The 19,635-nt window shown below is 45.5% G+C and overlaps 1 protein-coding gene and 1 long non-coding RNA gene across 2 annotated transcripts in view; one reads left to right on the forward strand and one right to left on the reverse strand.

The window, feature by feature from the left end:
- LOC101739773 (uncharacterized) overlaps nucleotides 1–19,635 on the reverse strand; it is a 191,302-nt gene that overhangs the window by 92,158 nt on the left and 79,509 nt on the right. The gene's annotated exons all lie outside the window — the stretch shown is intronic.
- LOC134201520 (uncharacterized) lies at nucleotides 15,043–18,398 on the forward strand. The gene is made up of 2 exons (XR_009976862.1): nucleotides 15,043–16,142; nucleotides 16,248–18,398. It is a non-coding gene; the product is annotated as an uncharacterized LOC134201520 (long non-coding RNA).

Below are 19,635 nucleotides of genomic sequence, written 5' to 3' on the forward strand. Positions count from 1 at the left end.
TTATTTCCTCCCGCATTAGGAGGAGAAATATCACTCCCCCGATCACCCTCTTCGGCCAACCTATACCCTGGGTCAGGAAGGTTAAGTACCTGGGAGTCACCCTGGATGCATCCATGACATTCCGCCCACACATAAAAACAGTCCGCGACCGTGCCGCATTCATTCTCGGCAGACTCTATCCCATGATCTGTAAGCGGAGTAAAATGTCCCTTCGGAACAAGGTGACACTTTACAAAACTTGCATAAGGCCCATCATGACTTACGCGAGTGTGGTGTTCGCTCACGCGGCCCGCACACACATAGACACCCTCCAATCCCTACAATCTCGCTTTTGCAGGTTAGCCGTCGGGGCTCCGTGGTTCGTGAGGAACGTTGACCTACACGACGACCTGGGCCTTGAATCAATCCAGAAATACATGAAGTCAGCGTCGGAACGATACTTCGATAAGGCTATGCGTCATGATAATCGCCTTATCGTTGCCGCCGCTGACTACGCACCGAATCCTGATCATGCAGGAGCCAGTCACCGTCGACGCCCTAGACACGTCCTTACGGATCCATCAGATCCAATAACCTTTGCATTAGATGCCTTCAGCTCTAATACTAGGAGCAGGCTTAGGGACCCCAGTGACCGTACTCGTCGAACTCGACAAAGAGGTCGACGTGCAACCTAGCCCATGCATCAGCCCGCTGAGTTTCTCGCCGGATCTTCTCAGCGGGTCGCGATTCCGATCCGGTAGTAGATTCATTCGCGAAGCAATTGCTCTTGAGTTGTTAGGTCTCCTTCGGAGGCGCTCGGGCAGCTGTTAGCAAATCCCACCCCTCCTGGCTGAGCCTTTGCTCGCCCACCTGTCCTGGTGAAACTGGAAAGGCCTTCGGGCCACCAGTAATCTCTCCATCATAAAAAAAAAAAAAAAAAAAAAAAAAAAAAGCGATGCACCGGTGTTCGAATCCCGCAGGCGGGTGCCAATTTTTGTAATGAAATACGTACTCAACAAATGTTCACGATTGATTTCCACGATGAAGGAATAACATCATGTAATAAAAATGAAACCCGCAAAATTATAATTTGCGTAATTACTGGTGGTAGCACCTCTTGTGAGTCCGCACGGGTAGGTACCACCACCCTGCCTATTTCTGCCGTGAAGCAGTAATGCGTTTCGGTTTGAAGGGTGGGGCAGCCGTTGTAACTATAATTGAGACCTTAGAACTTATATCTCAAGGTGGGTGGCGCATTTACGTTGTAGATGTCTATGGGCTCCAGTAACCACTTAACACCAGGTGGGCTGTGAGCTCGTCCACACATCTAAGGAATAAAAAAAAAACCACATTCCCGATCCTGCGGACAGAATGGAAAGCAGTCCACGTCGCCCCAAACACGTAATTTCGGATCATCGCGATCCACTAACGGTGCTTTTAGGTACCTCAAGCACCGGTCATCGTTCTCGTCGAACCAGTCGCTTGCGACGAAGGGCTCTACGAGTAAATTGACCCTCAGACACAGCCCACTGAGTTTCTCGCCGGATCTTCTCCGTGGGTCGCGTTTCCGATCCGGGGGTAGATTTTGCGAAGCACGGCTCTTGCTAGGGTTCGTGTAAGCAACGTCGTCAGGTTTGAGCCCCGCGAGCCCACCTACTAGTTAAGGTTACGCTGAAATAGCCTCTGAAGGCTCTCAGGTTAAGTAGGAAAAAAAAACGGTAAACAAAAACAATTGAGATTAATCTACGTACTAGGTGTTACCTGCGACTTCGCCCACGTTATTCAGAAATAGTGTCAATGTAGTGAGAGCAAAATGTTTTTTCGGGATAAAAAATATTCTATGTCACTCTACTGACCTAAAAAAACCATTTTAAAAAATCATCTCAATCCATTGCTTCATTTCGACCAGAAAAAAGAAAAAAAAACAAACAAACACACCGTCATATTTTTTATATTAGTATAGATAGCATTGTTGGTTGATAGAATTTCAGTCAGAAAGAACAGCTCCTACCTTTGTAGCAGGAATGAAATGCAGTTTCAAGATAATGGGCAGGATGGTGATTGATACATACTTGGGTGGCCTCACAAGAGAATACACCACTAGCAATTACGAAATTTATATTTTTGCTGCTCTGATATTTTTGTAGACTAGAAATGCCCACTATATTTTGTTCAGACCACGGTGACTACTTAAAAAATATTACAAAATCGGTTAGATTCAAGTCAACAATAAAAATAGGTAATTCTCGTCAAAGTTATTGCCAATCGACGATATATGTATTGAATTTATTCCAACTTAAGGTGGGTGGCGCATTTACGTTGTAAATCTCTATGGGTTCCAGTAACCACTTAACACCAGGTGGGCTGTGAGCTCGTCCAACCATCGAAGCAATAAAATAATAATAATAATAATATCAAAATACATGCTTATGGACGTCTTGTGCGGTGATAGAATGACACAACAACAAAAATCAAACCGACATTTTATTTTCAGAAATTATTGTGAATCCTCAAACGTAAGCTAAGCGATCCCGCCCCTTTCTGCCGCGCAGCCGTGATGCGTTATGGGTTGAGGAACTGGCAACAGTTGGACAATACTATCGAAATTTCCAGCTCATGTCTCGCGGAAGAGTGCTAACGTTTTGATGTCCACGGGCCTTAGTAGAGGCTCATCACTAGACGTGCTGTAAGATCGGTTACAATATGTAATTTTTTTTTTATGGCTTAGGTGGGTGGACGAGCTCGAAGCAATAAAAAAAAAATCTACATGGAATTTGCATGGACGTGGATTTTTGAAGGACATTAATTCGAATCCGGTATCTTTTTGAAATGTAATTGCTATTCGAATATCCTTGACCTTTCATATGGATGTATATTTCAAGCGGTTACTTGAGTAATTGGGTAATTATTTTTGTTTGAACGCTAGAACCATTTGAAAAACCCATTTAAATCTAAAGAAAAAACCTTTAGTTTGTAAAACCTCTAAGACTCCTTAGTTTAAAAAAAGATTTTTCTCAGACAGATTCACTGACCTGTCTGTCATTCAGAAAAGAGAGAAGTTGAATTTTACATAATTTAATAAAACTGTTTTCAAATAATAATTTAAAAAGAAGATTAGAGGCTTTAAATGTTGTTGCTCTTAGTATTTTTCCGAAAACGCAACTAAGTTTTTTATTAATGTTCAATCATTCTAAAATTTTCGTAATTACTGGTGGTAGGATCTCTTGTGAGTCCGCACGGATAGATACCACCACCCTGCCTGTTTCTGACGTGAAGCAGTAATGCGTTTCGGTTTAAAGTGTGGGGCAGCCGTTGTAACTATACTTGAGACCTTAGAACTTATATCTCAAGGTGGATGGCGCATTTACGTCGTAGGTGTCTATGGGCTCCAGTAACCACTTAACACCAGGTGGGCTGTGAGCCCGTCCACCCATCTAAACAATAAATAAAAAATAAAAATTCCATATTTTTATATAAAAATACACGACAGTCAGAATAAGCGTCCGTCTACATAACAATTCGCACTGTTACTCTGTTATTTAACGAAGCGTGAATCGAGATGGTCTCACAACTTCGTTTGTTTTTACAAGTAAATTTTATGTCAACCAAGAATTTAATTTACCCTCTTGCCGTGTTATTGTAGTGAAAATATTCACACTTCATTGTATTGTTTCTATTGCGTTAGGTAGTGTTACGCGCTGGGGTTCGGGATAAATAAAATTCTACCGAATTACAAGACTTAAAACACTTAAAACACTTTAAAATTCTCAATTCGCTTCTTCCGCTTCGCTTCAGATGATCCGTTCGCTGTTTCGCTTCGAGTAGTTCCGATTACTGACTGACTGCGTACCATCTCTGCAACGCTTTTATAGCCGATACCACATCTCTAGAGTTATCGAGAATATTCCACACATTTCTAGTATTGTGTTTCCGATGTCTGACAATAGATGGCGTTGTACTTCTCGAGCGTTCTAGGTGCTACTAGATCCTTCGATATTCGTTCGACTATTCGGCGATAGATGGCGTTACTCTTACCGGCGTAACAGTAGTTTCAGAAAATCTTCAGTAGGTTGCTGGACTCTTTCTCCTTCCTTTTTACTGGTGGTAGGACGTGTTGTGAGTCCAGACAGATAGGTACAACTACCCTGACTATTTCTACCGTGAAGCAGTAATGCGTTTCGGTTTGAAGGGCGGGGCAGCCGTTGTACTGTAAAAACTGAGACCTTAGAACTCATGTCTCAAAGTGGGGGGTGATGTTTTCGTTGTAGTAGTGTGGGTTTTGGTAACCACTTAACACCATGTACGCTGTGAGCTTGTCCACCTACCTAAGCAATAAAAAAAACATCGTTTCTTCCTTCCATTCTTTTTTAACCTGATCAGACCATCTGGCTAGTGTTTTGCCCACGGCGCGCTTGCCTTCTATGGGACCCAAAATCATGAGCTTCTCTAATTCATATCCGGGAGACCGCATGAAGTGTCGGAAGAAGTTCATAACACGTTCTTGGTGGACGGTACAGAGCCTTTTATGAATGTTTAGCTCTATGAAAATAGACTTCATTAATTTAAAACACAAAGTTGAAATTTCAGTTGTTTTTTTCTAAGGGAAGTCCTTAGCCAGAGCATGTTTCTTTTATTATTTTTTTATTGCTTAGATGGGTGGACGAGCTCAGAGCCCACCTGGTGTTAAGTAGTTACTGGAGCCCATAGACATCTACAACGTAAATGCGCTGTGGCGGGTAGCCATCATACAACGCAAGATAATTGACAGATGTCTGAATCTCGCTTACGACATTTTCAAGATAAAGCGCATATATACAAGTTCCGAACAACAACATTCGGACCGTCGGTCTACCGAGCAAATATCACCCGCTCGGTGGAAGATCTTTCCTTTCATCGTTAAGACTCCCAAACTGGTGACCTGCGACGAGATGTGAACACGCAACCTTCTGATTCATCATCAGCGCATCAAGAACTTCGGCTACCACAATCCCCGCATTCTCGCAGATAAAAGCACGTCATTGACAGTCGTCCCACAGCAAGCCAGCATCGCAGCCTCAACAGAACCATCGCAGCCGACTCACCGCGCATCCTGGTCCTACGGAACGCAACTTCACTGCCTCATCACGCCGCTACAGTTCATCGCAGCCCACGACCGGATCATCAACGCTTGGGGTCACACATCTCCGGTGTGGCGGCTCTGCATCACATGGACTACGCACGACATGCACGCAACATTCAAGCTCAGTCTCGACTCACCGCAGACTTCGAGCAGCACTGGGGACAATCACGCAGCATTCAGCTCAGTTTCGACTCACTGCAAACTTCGAGCAGCACTGGCGACACGCACGCAGCATTCAAGCTCAGCCTCGACTCACCGCAGGCTTCGAGCAGCACTGGCCCTTGCAAGCTAATCTCAGCACGGACAACGCTAACTAAAAACGACACGACCTCCAGTCTCGGAGGGGAGTGATGTGGCGGGTAGCCATCATACAACGCAAGATAATTGACAGATGCCTGAATCTCGCTTACGACATTTTCAAGATAAAGCGCATATATACAAGTTCCGAACAACAACATTCGGACCGTCGGTCTACCGAGCAAATATCACCCGCTCGGTGGAAGATCTTTCCTTTCATCGTTAAGACTCCCAAATGCGCCACCCACCTTCAGATATAAGTTCTAAGGTCTCAGTATACTTAGTTATAACGGCTGCCCCACCCTTCAAACCCGAACGCATTACTGCTTCACGGCAGAAATAGGCAGGGCGGTGGTACCTACCCATGCGGACTCACAAGAGGTCCTACCACCAGTAATGTCTGCCTTGTAACACAAAAAGATGGAATGCTTGCAATCATCCGTGCGGGCTTATAAAATACATCATACTTTTGCAATTTACGAGGTTCTTCAATTTGAGATCGAAGTGTCAAATACATTAGTGAAATGAAAGCTCGTGATTTCTTTTCGGCTCAAAAATGTCAGTGTCAATGAACTACGCAAGTTAATCATATAACCTGACAGCAGCTATCAACCCAATCACCGTCATAGCTATTCTTCAGAAAAAATAAACGACTTTAAAAAAATAAAAATAAAAAACTTTTATTTCAAGACATCAAAGTCTCATATTGTGTTAGTATTACAAATAACTTAAGAACTATGTTAGTATTTAAATAAACTTATCAACTCCGTCCCTGGCAGTCTCATCAAGCAGCATGTAGAACATGCAATTTGATGAACCTATCCAGGGTCAGGCCATCCAGTTTTTCAGCTAGTACCCTCAAGACGTAATAAACTATCTAAGAATATATGAAGCCCGATCTCCGGTAATTGTGATTTATGTGTTTCGGATAATGGACGGACGAACGAATGAACGAATGAACTAATGAACTGATGAGCGATCCGAGTGAATGGATCGCATTGATCCACTAATCCTCTTGGGTATTCTGTGGAATTGCTTTATTTATTAACTTTTTTTGCTAAGCTCTACATGGGCTCTACCTATCTTAAATTGAAGGACTTAAGAACGAGCTAAGTATGCAATGCTATTGAGACTTCGTTCTTATATAACAAGATGGCTTGCGTTATATTTATGAGCCTCAGAAACCACTTAACGCCAATTAGGATGTGAGATCGTCCACCGATCAAAATAAATAAAAACTTTCCCATCATCCATCCGTAGTCTTTTCACATTAATTCCCTCTGTTTTTCTCCTAAATTCTACTGTTGTTCGCTAGTGTTAGGGTGTTTTGTGATGACTTTCGGATACCGACAGCGTTCCTATTTTTTATTAAGTTTAGGTAATATTTAAATATACGGCAAAATAAGTCAAACCTAAGTACCTAGTTTTTTATTTTGTTCGTATCGAATCCGTTTGTAGGAATAGTTACAAGCATTTGTATTATTACGGGGTCGTCGTACTCCCTTACGGGGGCACGGAGCGGGCCTCGGGGTAAACCCCACTACCCGGGCAGACGCTCCCACACAGGGCAGGGGTGAAATAGATGCAAGACTGGATTGGGGGGAGGGCTGTTCGCAGCGTGCTTCGGCACACTGACATCGACAAAAATACATACATATATATAATACGACGGGCTTGATGATGCAAGAGGAGTGATGCCCGTGGACGACGCTCCCCGGCGCCGGCTGCTGTCCTCTGCTTCCTAATGGTAATATATATATTATTAAAAATCAGAAGAAGAACCATTTAAAAAAAATAACAATTGGGACACGTTTACAGAGACTTAAAACAATGACTCACGCACACCATGTCCACGACTACCTTCTCTCACGAACGCCACCGATCGAATGAATGTTTCTAACAAAGGCGTTGCTATTTATAGACACCTGGCGCGATGACGTGACTCTCGCCCCACCGCCTGACGTCACTGAGTAGAGGGGCCGGGTAGTGACAAATTCTCTAAGACGGCCTCTCCTGACAGCTGAACGGCCTCGTCAGCTTGGTTTCCTTCAGACTGGTCTCCTTCGACTACCCAAACCTGGTCTTCCTGCTCCTCTTCAATACGATCACCATGGGACTCATTCTCATTGGATAAGTGCCCATCGTGTTCATCGTCATTTAAAACAGAAAACTCTTAGTAAGCTGCTCAATGTCTGTTCTTGCTATTATTAGTAGTCACCCACTCCAACCAGACCACAAGTGTGCACTTCAAGTGATCATATCAGAATAGGCGGCCACCAATATCCGTATACGTTAGGCACATACGGTATAGAAAAACGCTTAAAGTTAATCGTTTCGCCAATGAATGAGTCCGGATTCTCAGACACTGAGTAAACAATCACTTGCGTCATTGTCAATTGCCAAATGCCAACAAACATTGAAACATAACCGTTAGCATTACCATCCAATAACCACTATCGGGGTTTTAGAGGGCAATATCAACTACGAAGCGTTGCCACAATGTCGGGGCACTGCCACAATGTCGGGGCAGAACAACAGCCACAATGTCGGGGCATTGCCACAATGTCGGGGCAAAACAACAGCCACAATGTCGGGGCATTGCCACAATGTCGGGGCAAAACAACAGCCACAATGTCGGGGCATTGCCACAATGTCGGGGCAAAACAACAGCCACAATGTCGGGGCATTGCCACAATGTCGGGGCAAAACAGCAGCCAGCGGCACGCGAGCAGTACGCGCAGTCTGCACGCCAAAAGTAGGCAGCGGCACGCCAGCAGTGCGCGCATTGCAAGGTGCTGATCAGTAGGGGCGCCACCAGCAGGCCCTCTGCGCCTCTGCGCGCCTCGGCCGGCACGCACCAACACTGCCTCTGGAGACCACTCACCACGCCAGGGCACCATGTGTGGCGGGCGTCCCGCTCGACCGTACTGACCGGATCGTAGTAAACCGAAAAACTGAACCATAACAATCATTGACAACACAAGGTCAAAACACTAATCAGAAACTATAACAACTCATATCGTATAAAACGTTCTTGGCCTGGCTGTCTGCGCAGCTAGTGTCATTTATGCCACCCATAACATTACTACAAATGATAAAACCAATACACATCACTTCACAATATAGAGTCAGCGACTCTCAGGTCATTACTAGACCAACACAACAATAGTCTCCTTTGAGACCAAGGTATCCGCTATACCACCAGCCGCCCATCGCCCTCTGAACAACTCACAAGTGAATTGCAGTTACGACTACGGACAAGTGCGTACCGTACGACCAAATAGTGATGGTATCAGCTATACCACTCGATGGAGGTACTCTTACCTCACTCATCACAGTCTTCTACGTTTAACTCGTCAGTAGCACTACTTAGAGGCAACTTTTCTTTATGCAATAATGAGTGTTATAGGTTCTATTACCAGATTCAACTACATCATCACCCAAGATCATCATCATTGTCATCAAATTTTACTAACTTAACCACATTGCTTCTATCGGTTTCGAAATCATTCAAACTTCTGTGAAGTCTTGCTTTAATGTTACGGGACTGATCCAAATAAAAATAATTCGACTCACCAGATTGTGGTTTTACATATACCGACAAAAATTCGACCAAATTCTTTGACTGCAGCTTAGCGTTGACCGTCGCCGCTTTTACTTGAGGATCGGAAATGCCTCGAATCACTATGGCGGTTTTTAATTCGTCCGAAAGCCCCTTGACGATGTTTAAACGTAAAAGAGACTTTCGTGCGTACTCTGCATACGTGGTGAATTTGTTGGAGTTTGTGCTCATTACGTCATAAAGGACAATGGCCATATCAACCTCACGTGGACACAACGATCTAAACTCTGCTTTAAAATTTGTCCACGTGCGGTCTCCGGTCACCCACTCGTCTAACCAAGTTTTAGCATCACCACGTAAACAACCACCAATTCGCCCTAGGCATTCGCGATCGTTCCAACGATTTAATTCGCGAGCTCGATCTACTTCCGTACACCACGTGTCAAATTCATGGGCACTAGGGTCAAAGTTTGAGATGTAATAATGCTTAGATCTTACTTGAAGCAATGAAGAAAGTGCACCAACAATCCTGTCCGCCGTGCCAACGCTCGCATCACGCAGCGCCTTGGAAGCTTGGCCCGTTCCGTGCGTCTCCGCATCAGCCACGGACACCTCTTTGGCCCCCGAAGCCGACGTCGGAGTGCGCCCTCCAGCGCTCGGATGCAGTAACAGAGTCGACGTTAATGGTGTCGTAACCGGCAACCGGCCCTCGATGATGCGGAAGCGTGCGAAAGATCTTGTTAGGACCGCGCCTCTCGAAAGTTCGGCAGGGCAGCCGTCCCAGCTCCAGTCTGCTCCCACGATGTGAGGCTGCACCACGTGTGGCGGGCGTCCCGCTCGACCGTCCTGATAGATAATCCAAAGGCATCATAGCCCCAACGAGTGAAGCAGCAGGCCGCAGATCGAGCGACATCGCCCTCTGCATCACTGCCAGTCGTACGGCACCGTGAAGTTGGCGGCTCGCGAGCATCACGTGCAGTGTGCACACGAGCAGTACGTGCGGTATGCACGCCAGAAACAGGCGAGCGCGCGCAGGCAGCGGCACGCGAGCAACACGCGCAGTCTGCACGCAAGAAGTGAGAGCGCGCGCAGTATGCACGTCTGAAGCAGGCGAGCGCGCGCAGCCAGCGGCACGCGAGCAACACGTGCAGTATGCACGCCAAAAGTAGATGAGCGCGCGCAGGCAGCGGTACGCGAGCAGTGCGCGCATTTTGCACGCCAGAAGTAGGCAAACGCGCACAGTTACGGCACGCGAGCAACACGTGCAGTATGCACGCCAAAAGTAGATGGGCGCGCGTAGGCAACGGCACGTCGCTTGCGTGCTACTGCCGCAGGAACCATTGAGGGGCCCGAGCTGGCGACAATGCCCGTGAGGCACCATCCTCACCATTGGGTAAGGTCCACGGATTGAGAAAAGTATGAAAGCATCAAAGTAAGCAGTAATTGTAAAACAAAACAAAGTTCAGAGTTTTACTCCACTGTGGGCTATTTGAGTCCTTTATCCCACTTCTGATATTAAAAATCAGAAGAAGAACCATTTAAAAAAAATAACAATTGGGACACGTTTACAGAGACTTAAAACAATGACTCACGCACACCATGTCCACGACTACCTTCTCTCACGAACGCCACCGATCGAATGAATGTTTCTAACAAAGGCGTTGCTATTTATAGACACCTGGCGCGATGACGTGACTCTCGCCCCACCGCCTGACGTCACTGAGTAGAGGGGCCGGGTAGTGACAAATTCTCTAAGAATATATATATTTTTTTTTTTTTTGCCCTTACTATCTAACTACAACTAACCTAAAGCTAACTAAACTACTATATACATACAGGGACAACAGTCAGCAACCTTGGGGCCCGCCACCGGCCCCATGCCGCGGCCCCACCTCTACAAACCAGTGGAGGAGCCGCGGCACTAGTTTGGCGCTCACCCGTTCTGGGCTCCCCAAAAGGCCAAAAGGGGAAGACCATCGCGGGGAGGGACCGATATTAAACACTCCCCAGACAGGGGAGTGGTCCACCCAACGGGGGTGGGAAATGGGTCCCCATAAGGGGGCACCCCAACGATGTGGGGGGACATGACGAGTGTGGACAGCTCAGTCCCATGGGGGCACTCATTATGAGCACTCCCATAACACTCCGATTAAGCCGACTATCTTACCATAGCCGGGGGTTCCACTAGCTCCCTTAGTAGCGCCCGACCATCAGGTGGTCTGGCGTGCAAGGGAGCTATATTGTGGAGGTGCTCGTGGGGTCCACCGTCAGCCCGCTCGTACAGATTACGAGCTAGCCTCCGGATGAACCCCTCGAGCGACTCCACATCCAGATCCCGGGCGATTACGTCATTTCTGACGTAACGCCCTGCTCCGACTATCGTGCGAAGAGCCAGATTTTGCTGGACCTGTAACCTCGCCCGCATACCCTGCGGGATGAGGTGATACCAGGCCTCAGCTGCGTACGTGATACGGGAACGGACATACGTCTTATAAATGCCGAGCTTAGTCCTGACCGGCAACCTGGAGGCCAACACCGGCCGGAGGAGGAATCTCGCACAGCGAGCGGCCGCCAACGCCTTATTGGCGTGGGCGGTCATCCTCAAACTCCGGTCGATATCGACCCCCAAGTACCGGACGCTGGATCCAAACTCGACATTAGCGCCACGGAGACTGAGCTGTCCCGGGACGACTGTTGTGCGGACCGGACCGAAGAGGATAGCCGCAGTCTTCCCCACGTTGACCGCGACCCTACATCGGTCCAGCCACTGGGGCAGTAGGTCCAAAAGCCTCTGCATCCTCAAAATGGCCGCAGAGGGGACGTTGGATGACGAGAAGTAGGCGCTGTCGTCGGCAAACAGCGCCAACTTCACGTCTACTTCCCACGCTTGGAGGTTACCCTCGAGCGTGGGAATGTCGTTGGTGTAGAGAGCGTAGAGGAGTGGGGCCAGGACGCTTCCCTGCGGAACTCCGGCCGTGACTGGGCGCACCGACGACTTGGCGCCCTCGACCGCGACAAAGAAGGATCTTCCCTCCAGGTACGACCCCAGCAGTCGCACGTAGGCGTGCTGGAGGTCCGTGTTCTGCACCAGCTTGTGGATCAGTCCCGCATGCCAGACACGGTCGAAGGCTTTCTCGATATCGAGAAAGACTGCGGCCGTGTACTAGCGCGCGTTGGACCGATCCGCCAAGTGATGCATGACGCGGACCAATTGCAGCGTTGTCGAGTGACCGCTGCGAAACCCGAACTGCTCGGGTCTGGGAAGGATGTGCGGCGACACCCTTCTCAGCAGCAGCCTCTCGAACAACTTGCCCACATGCGACAGCAAGGTGATCGGACGGTAACTGGAGGGATTTCTCCTATCCTTGCCGGGTTTGGGCAAGGCGATAACCTTGCCCAATTTCCAAATTCCCGGGAAGTGTCCTGTGGACAGAATGGAATTGAACAGCCGTGTCATGTATGACACGACCGTTTCAGGGAAGTGGAAGAATGCGAGGGAGGGAATACCGTCCTCACCCGGCGCCTTGCGCCTCTTCATCCGCTTGATGGAGAGGCGCAATTCACTGGGAGTGATGAAAACATCATCTCCCAACGGTGGCACCGGGGAGGAGAGTAGGTTCGCTACGCTCTCTTCCACCGATTGGTGGAATGCGGCCTCTGAGGGTGCAGAGTCATTTGGAACGAACTGCCGCTCCAGCATTGCGGCCAGGACATCGGCGCGGGCCTGAGCCGAGAAGCATCGGTTGCCCCTCTCGTCCACGAGTGGACAAGTCGGGGCAGGCCGATTTGAGAGCTGGCGGCAAAGTCGGTGGAGGAACACAGAAGAGGGGTCCTCACGGGCCTCCTCAATCCGTTCCTCCCACGTGTAGCCCCGGAAGGAGCTAATCTTCGCCGCCAACTCCGCTTCCAACTCATTAAGCTCGCGCTTGATCCTGGGACAACGAGTTGTCGCCCAGAGCCTCCTCAGGCCCCTCTTCCGGCGAATGATCGCCTTCAGATGGGCCGGGAGTCTACCTCTGGGCCCGCCGCTGGGCACAAGAGTCGACAAGCATTTGTAGAGCATTTGTCTCTATTTTATCATCGCACCACCCACCGCCGTCGCAGTCTATCTTTACTACCTCCGTTACTACTATTTCTGCCTCATCTTCTGTTTCTGAAAGGCTGCAAGTGTGGTTAGACTCTCCTTCGATAAAAGCTGCTTGGTTATACCTTATACCCTAAAGGCATAAAAAATAGTTCTTCGAATAATTATTACAAGATTGATACTAAGGCGAACCTCATTACTGCGCGAGTAAGCACTTTGGGCTTATTATGCATCGACACGATTACATCCTAAGGCTAACTCCGTCTATATTACTTTTCTTAAGATTTATTTTCTGAATTATAGAATTGTAAAATTTATATTGGCAACGGCATAAGAATAGCACCAGATATCATCATCTTATGGATTCATCATGCCCCTATATTTCGACAAGAATACAAGCTCTTATTTATTTGTTCATATTAAATGAAAAAGTCCTATCCCAATAGAGATCTCTTCCAGAAATCCGTGCTGCAAAAAAATGTATGCAGATAGCGATATGACTGGGCTAAATATCTAGAAAAAGTATTGTAACATCACACAAATGCACACTGCCAAGAAAAGGGTTTAAGAATGGCTACATCGATTTAGCTCTTTTATTTTTGGTTGCATTCATCAATGTCAGAACGAGATTGTTGTTTGTTTGTTGTTAAGGTCCTAAGGACCCCAAGTAGCAGAGAACTTTAACAGTATTTCGCCAGCGCGATCGGTTTTGGGCTATGTGCTTTACTTTAAGGCAGATTATATCAATTGGCTGCGTCCCCGCTAACACAGTGCGTCACCAGTTCTGCTTGAGATGGTCTCCTTTCGGCTTGCCTACGGTGTCCACTCAGAATTTTAATAAATAGTGCGAATATATTTTATTTGGGAAAGTTCACGAGAGAAGTTGTAAATTGAGATAGTATAAAATAACATATTCGTTACCATACACGAATCACTGCATTGGCGTGAACGTGGAGAGCAAAGGCGAAAAAAAACAAATACAATTGACTTTGTTTTATTTGGCCTTGATAAGTCTTACTAAATAAATCGTGTTACGCAGGTAAGAGTAATGCCATCTATCGCCGAATAGCCGAACGAATATCGAATGATCTAGTAACATCTAGAACGCTCGAGTACAACGCCATCTATTGTCAGATAGCGGAAACATACAATACTCGGCTTGTGAGGAATATTCTCGATAATTCAAGGGATGCGGTATCGGCTATAAAAGCGTTGCAGAGATGGCACGCAGTCAGACAGTAATCGGAACTAATCGAAGCGAAACAGCGAACGGATCACCTGAAGTGAAGCGGAAGAAGTGAGTTGAGAATTTTAAATTGTTTTATGTGTGCTAAGTGTTGAATACAGTTTTTAGTTGTACTTTGGTGGAATATTAAATTTATTTATCCCGAACCCCAGCGCGTAACAATAGTAACCTTAATCTGACTAAAATTTGTTAAACTTACAAAAACTTCATCGAATTCATAAGCTAACCAGACTAATCTGACAATTTTAATCCCAGCCATAACCGATATATTTCACTCACAAACTTGAATACTTAACACTGATTTCAAAAAAGTCACATCACAAAAAAGCTCAGAACTTTGCCTTCGAAGATTTAGGCGAGAGCACTTTATGTAAGCTTACGATATTTATGCGAATAACCAGAGATCTTACGAGGGTTCACGGATCCCTTTAAGATACCAAGCACGGTGCGTCGGTGGCCACAAGATAATTTCAATTTAACTCATGTGGGCCTTAAAAGCTCCTAAATTGTTTCAGGCAGGCACTGGCGTGGAGGACGTAAATTAATTTTGGCTTAAAACGGAAAGCTTTTCATTTGTGATTCGATACTGTGCTTTTGCTGAACATATTATATTGTTAATATGTTTTGGTTAATTCAATTATAATGATATGTTTCATGGCGAATTTATATAAATGTATTTGTAATGGTTATCTGCTATTAAGTGAAAATTAGAATACATAAAATACCATACAATTTAAAATACCATAGAATATGACGGCGTTAACAACATCTCTAATAAACATCACGTGCAACAGGCGTGACTCACACAAGCCGGGTGCGCCGGCCGTGTCGTTCCACTCGTGCAACAGAAGTGACTCATAAGCCAGCTGCGCCGGCTAGTATAAAAAGGCGGTGCGTGCCTTGCAAGAAACATTCGTTGGACTGCGCTTGCCTGGTGCACTTACTATATCTTTGTTACGTTATGTGATTCAGTGACTGTTGTACGTACTGGTTAAAGTTGGACAAGTGTTAAAGTGAATTGTTAAGATAACATATTGTTGATTAAATCAGAAATCAAAGGTGACTTCGTGTTACTTGGTGTTCAACAAAATAATGTCTACCCTCAGCTTACGTCAGAAGTGAGATCAGGACTCTACTCTCACTGGCGTGACGTGTTTGAACATGTTCGAAGTACAGCAAAAAAAAACATGATGCAGATCAGAATACTAGTAGTGGTACGCCACAAGAGCGTGAATGCAGCATACGTAAGTCGTGTAATAACGTCTCTGTTACCTCGATGGAAGATCTGAGCCACGAAGAAATCGTCACATCTTACGTTCTGGCTCATGTTGCCCAGTTTGACTGTCGACTTCATCACATGGCATTTACTAACGGAAATACAACACGTAACAAGCTATTGCAAGAAATTAAGGCAAGTGCAAATCTCAAGTAAAACTTCGATCGCAATAATGGATCTGTCATGACGAGTGGGTAGTTCCGACACGAATCGTTTTTAAGCCAATGACTACTGCTAGAGTTACATGGCACTAGTACAGTAAACCAGGACATGAGACTGTGAATTGTCGCTGAAATTTTAGAATCTACTCAATTCAATACCAATAACACTACACGTTCGATGACTTCGGGCTCCAGCAAGCAAGCAAACAAGAAAGCAAGCAAGTTTCCGTGGGGAAGAAAAATTGACACATCTGAAGTCGTCGTGACCTGTAAGATAAGACGTCCGGTGCGTTCGTGTCTGGCGATGCGGCGGTGTTCGGGTTCCGCTGGCGGATGCAGGTTTTTGCGGTGAAGTGCGTGCTTGTGCGTGCTTGACAAGTGTTCGCGGTTGGCTTCCTCAGTGTGGGAGTAACATCGTGTAAGAGAGGTGGAACCCGTAAAATTGTAGTTTGCGTGGTGGCTGGTAAGATTTGTTGCGGTAAGAAGTTTGCATGGTGGTAAAATGTCTTGTGAGTCTGCACAGGTAGCCGGAGGTGAGACTTCCGCGGTCGCGGCCCACCCAGTCCGCGAGAACCGGGCAGATCGCCTCGACGGTACGGAGGCCGGCCGACGGGTCCGCCAAACGACGAGATCACGCCTCCAGCACGGACTGCCGATATTGGAGCCCCCGCGCTCCGGCTGCACTTGCGCTAGGGTGCGCCGCCTCGTAGGAGACTGTGCTGTGGCAGGTCCAACCAGAGACGTCAACGTGTGTTCCAGAGCTTCAGTGTGTTACAGATAAGTGGTTTTGGCTCCCCCTTTATGTTCCATTCAGGGTCAGAATGTAGTCTTATAAAACAAAGCCATAGTAATTTATTCAATGGTAAGCGGTTTCATGAACAAGTCACCGTAGTCACCCTAGACACGTCCTTACGGATCCATCAGATCCAATAACTCTTGCATTAGATACCTTCAGCTCTAACACTAGGAGCAGGCTGAGGAACCCCAGTTATCGTACTCGTCGAACTCGACAAAGAGGTCGACGTGCAACCTAACCCATGCATCAGCCCACTGAGTTTCTCGCCGGATCTTCTCAGTGGGTCGCGATTCCGATCCGGTAGTAGATTCATTCGCGAAGCAATTGCTCTTGAGTTGTTAGGTCTCCTGCGGAGGCGCTCGGGCAGTTGTTAGCAAATCCCACCCCTCTTGGCTGAGCCTTTGCTCGCCCACCCGTCCTGGTGAAGCGGGAAAGGCCTCCGGACCACCAGTAATCTTTCAATCATCTGCAGTTTTGGAAAACGATAGGTATAAGTTGAGACATGTAAATGGTTCTAGTGTACAAAGTTCCCCATGAAAACTTACGCGAAGTACCTCGAGGCCCGTCAGGCCTACTAGAAATTTCTGAAAATTATAGTGACGATGACGTGACGGCGTACACAGATGGGTTAATTAATCTTGTTCGTGAAACTGATCTTAATGATGATGACTCTATCACTGACAATAGAAGCGACATTTTTGTCGGCAAATAGCGATACAGCAAACATAGTCTGTGGGTAGTGATACAATGTCTGTAAGCTCAGGCACCTCAGGTGCAGGTGTTGGAAATGTAGAAAACGATGGTCGGTCTCGCACTATTTCTGAAGAAATTCCGTATAAATGTTCTGGTTTAAGATATGTTTTAACAAACGCTACCGTACACGCAGATTAAAAAAAAAAAAAAGAGAATTGTATGTGGCTAGAGAGATGTTAATCCGGTCTAGCAAAAAAAAAAAAAAGAGGAAAAAAAAAGAAATTGTAAGTCATTGAAGGGTGTATCCGGTCCAATGACTTGGCTAAAGGGATGTTAATCCGGACTAGCAAAAAAAAAAAAAAAAGAGAAAAAAAATGTAGGTCGTTGAAGGGTGTATCCGGTCCAACGACTTGGCTAAAGGGATGTTGATCCGGACTAGCAATGAATAAAAAAAAAAAGAGAAAAAAAAAAAAAAGTGTGAAGTCATTGAAGGGTCTGTCCGGTCCAATGGCTTGGCTATAGGGATTTTCATCCGGACTAGCCACAACAATTAGCTACAGGGATTGCGATCCGGTCTAGCATTATCCGGTCCAGTTCGAAAAACTGAAGGGATAACAATTCCGATTTAAGTTAAAAGGGACATACTTACATACCTGAAGAGATTTAAATGAACCGGCCCAGGTATGTAAGCAGTCAGTATTTATAGCCAGTATAGGATTTTCTGAAGAATTATGCGAACCGAACCGTATTAGATTGTTAATATCATAGACCACGTTTTAAGTTGCATCCGTTAATGTCAGGATGAACGAATACGCTTATTGTCTACAGAACAACCATAAAAAGGCGCACGAGGACGAGCGCATGTCAGTATGGCCGTGACGGCGTTAACAACATCTCTAATAAACATCACGTGCAACAGGCGTGACTCACACAAGCCGGGTGCGCCGGCCGTGTCGTTCCACTCGTGCAACAGAAGTGACTCATAAGCCAGCTGCGCCGGCTAGTATAAAAAGGCGGTGCGTGCCTTGCAAGAAACATTCGTTGGACTGCGCTTGCCTGGTGCACTTACTATATCCTTGTTACGTTATGTGATTCAGTGACTGTTGTACGTACTGGTTAAAGTTGGACAAGTGTTAAAGTGAATTGTTAAGATAACATATTGTTGATTAAATCAGGAACCAAAAAGTGACATCGTTTTACTTGGTGTTCAACAAGATAATGTCTACCCTCAAGCTTACAAATACATAAAATACGTAAAATACCATACAATAATAATAGGAATAATTATTGCTTCATAGTAGAAATAGGCAAGATACATATTTTAGTGGGCTTGCAATCGGTAGGCAGCGGCTTGGCTCTGTCCCTGGCATTGCTGAAGTCCATGGGCGACGGTAACCACTCACCATCAGGTGGGCTGTATGCTCGTCTGCATACAAGGACAATAAAAAAAAATAAAAAAAATCCGGTATAATCACCACCACACCAAATTATTTAATGTGGAAGTGTCCTGCGCCTCTCTATCTCTCTTTGTCTCTTTTTACATAGTATATATTATATTATACAAGTATACGTGCTTATTTTTTAGAGGATAGCATATACATATACCTACTACATATTCAAATTATATTACATAAGTTGTGGACATATACTGGACCAAGTCAAAAACTAGCGACACCATAACATTGTAACTAAGGAAATATTGGAAAGGCTTTTTTTTATTGGCTACCGAAGCCCATAGTACTGCCCACCTTGGGGCATGAGGACTAAGTATCATTTGTGTGGTATAACTGATATGCCACTCTTCTAATTAGAACACGTTACTGCTTTGACTACCAGTCAGATAGAAATACATCGAAACCCTGAATGAATATCTCTCGCAATATATACTGACTCCGACTGGGAATTGATGGTAGGCAGCGGCTTGGCTCTGCCCCTGGCATTGCTGACGTCCATAAGCGACGGTGTCCACTTACCATCAGGTGGACCGTATGCTTGTCTGCCTACAAAGGCAATTAAAAAATAAATAATAGTTTAAAAAAACTAACAAAATAGATACGCTTTTATAGAAAATCCAACTAAAATATAGGAAATAAATTTTAATAAATTTGAATTAAAAATAGTGTAAGAAAAATCGATTTTATTGTAAAAAAGCGTGGGGTGCTTTTCAGGATATTATCAAAATAGCCCTTCTACTCATATCTGTTCATAAAATATTTATAGCTGCTGATACCATGCACCCCACGCTTTTTTTTACAATAAAATCATTTTTTCTTACACTATTTTTAATTCAAATTTATGATAATTTATTTTCTATTTTGTTGTTGGATTTTCTAAAAAAGCGTATTTTGTTAGTTTTTTTAAACTATTATTTATTTTTCATGTTTTAGTTAAATTTTTTTTTTTCAATTTTTCTTTTAAATAT

The sequence above is a fragment of the Bombyx mori genome, chromosome 27 (genome assembly GCF_030269925.1).
Source record: "Bombyx mori chromosome 27, ASM3026992v2".
Lineage (NCBI taxonomy): Eukaryota > Metazoa > Arthropoda > Insecta > Lepidoptera > Bombycidae > Bombyx > Bombyx mori.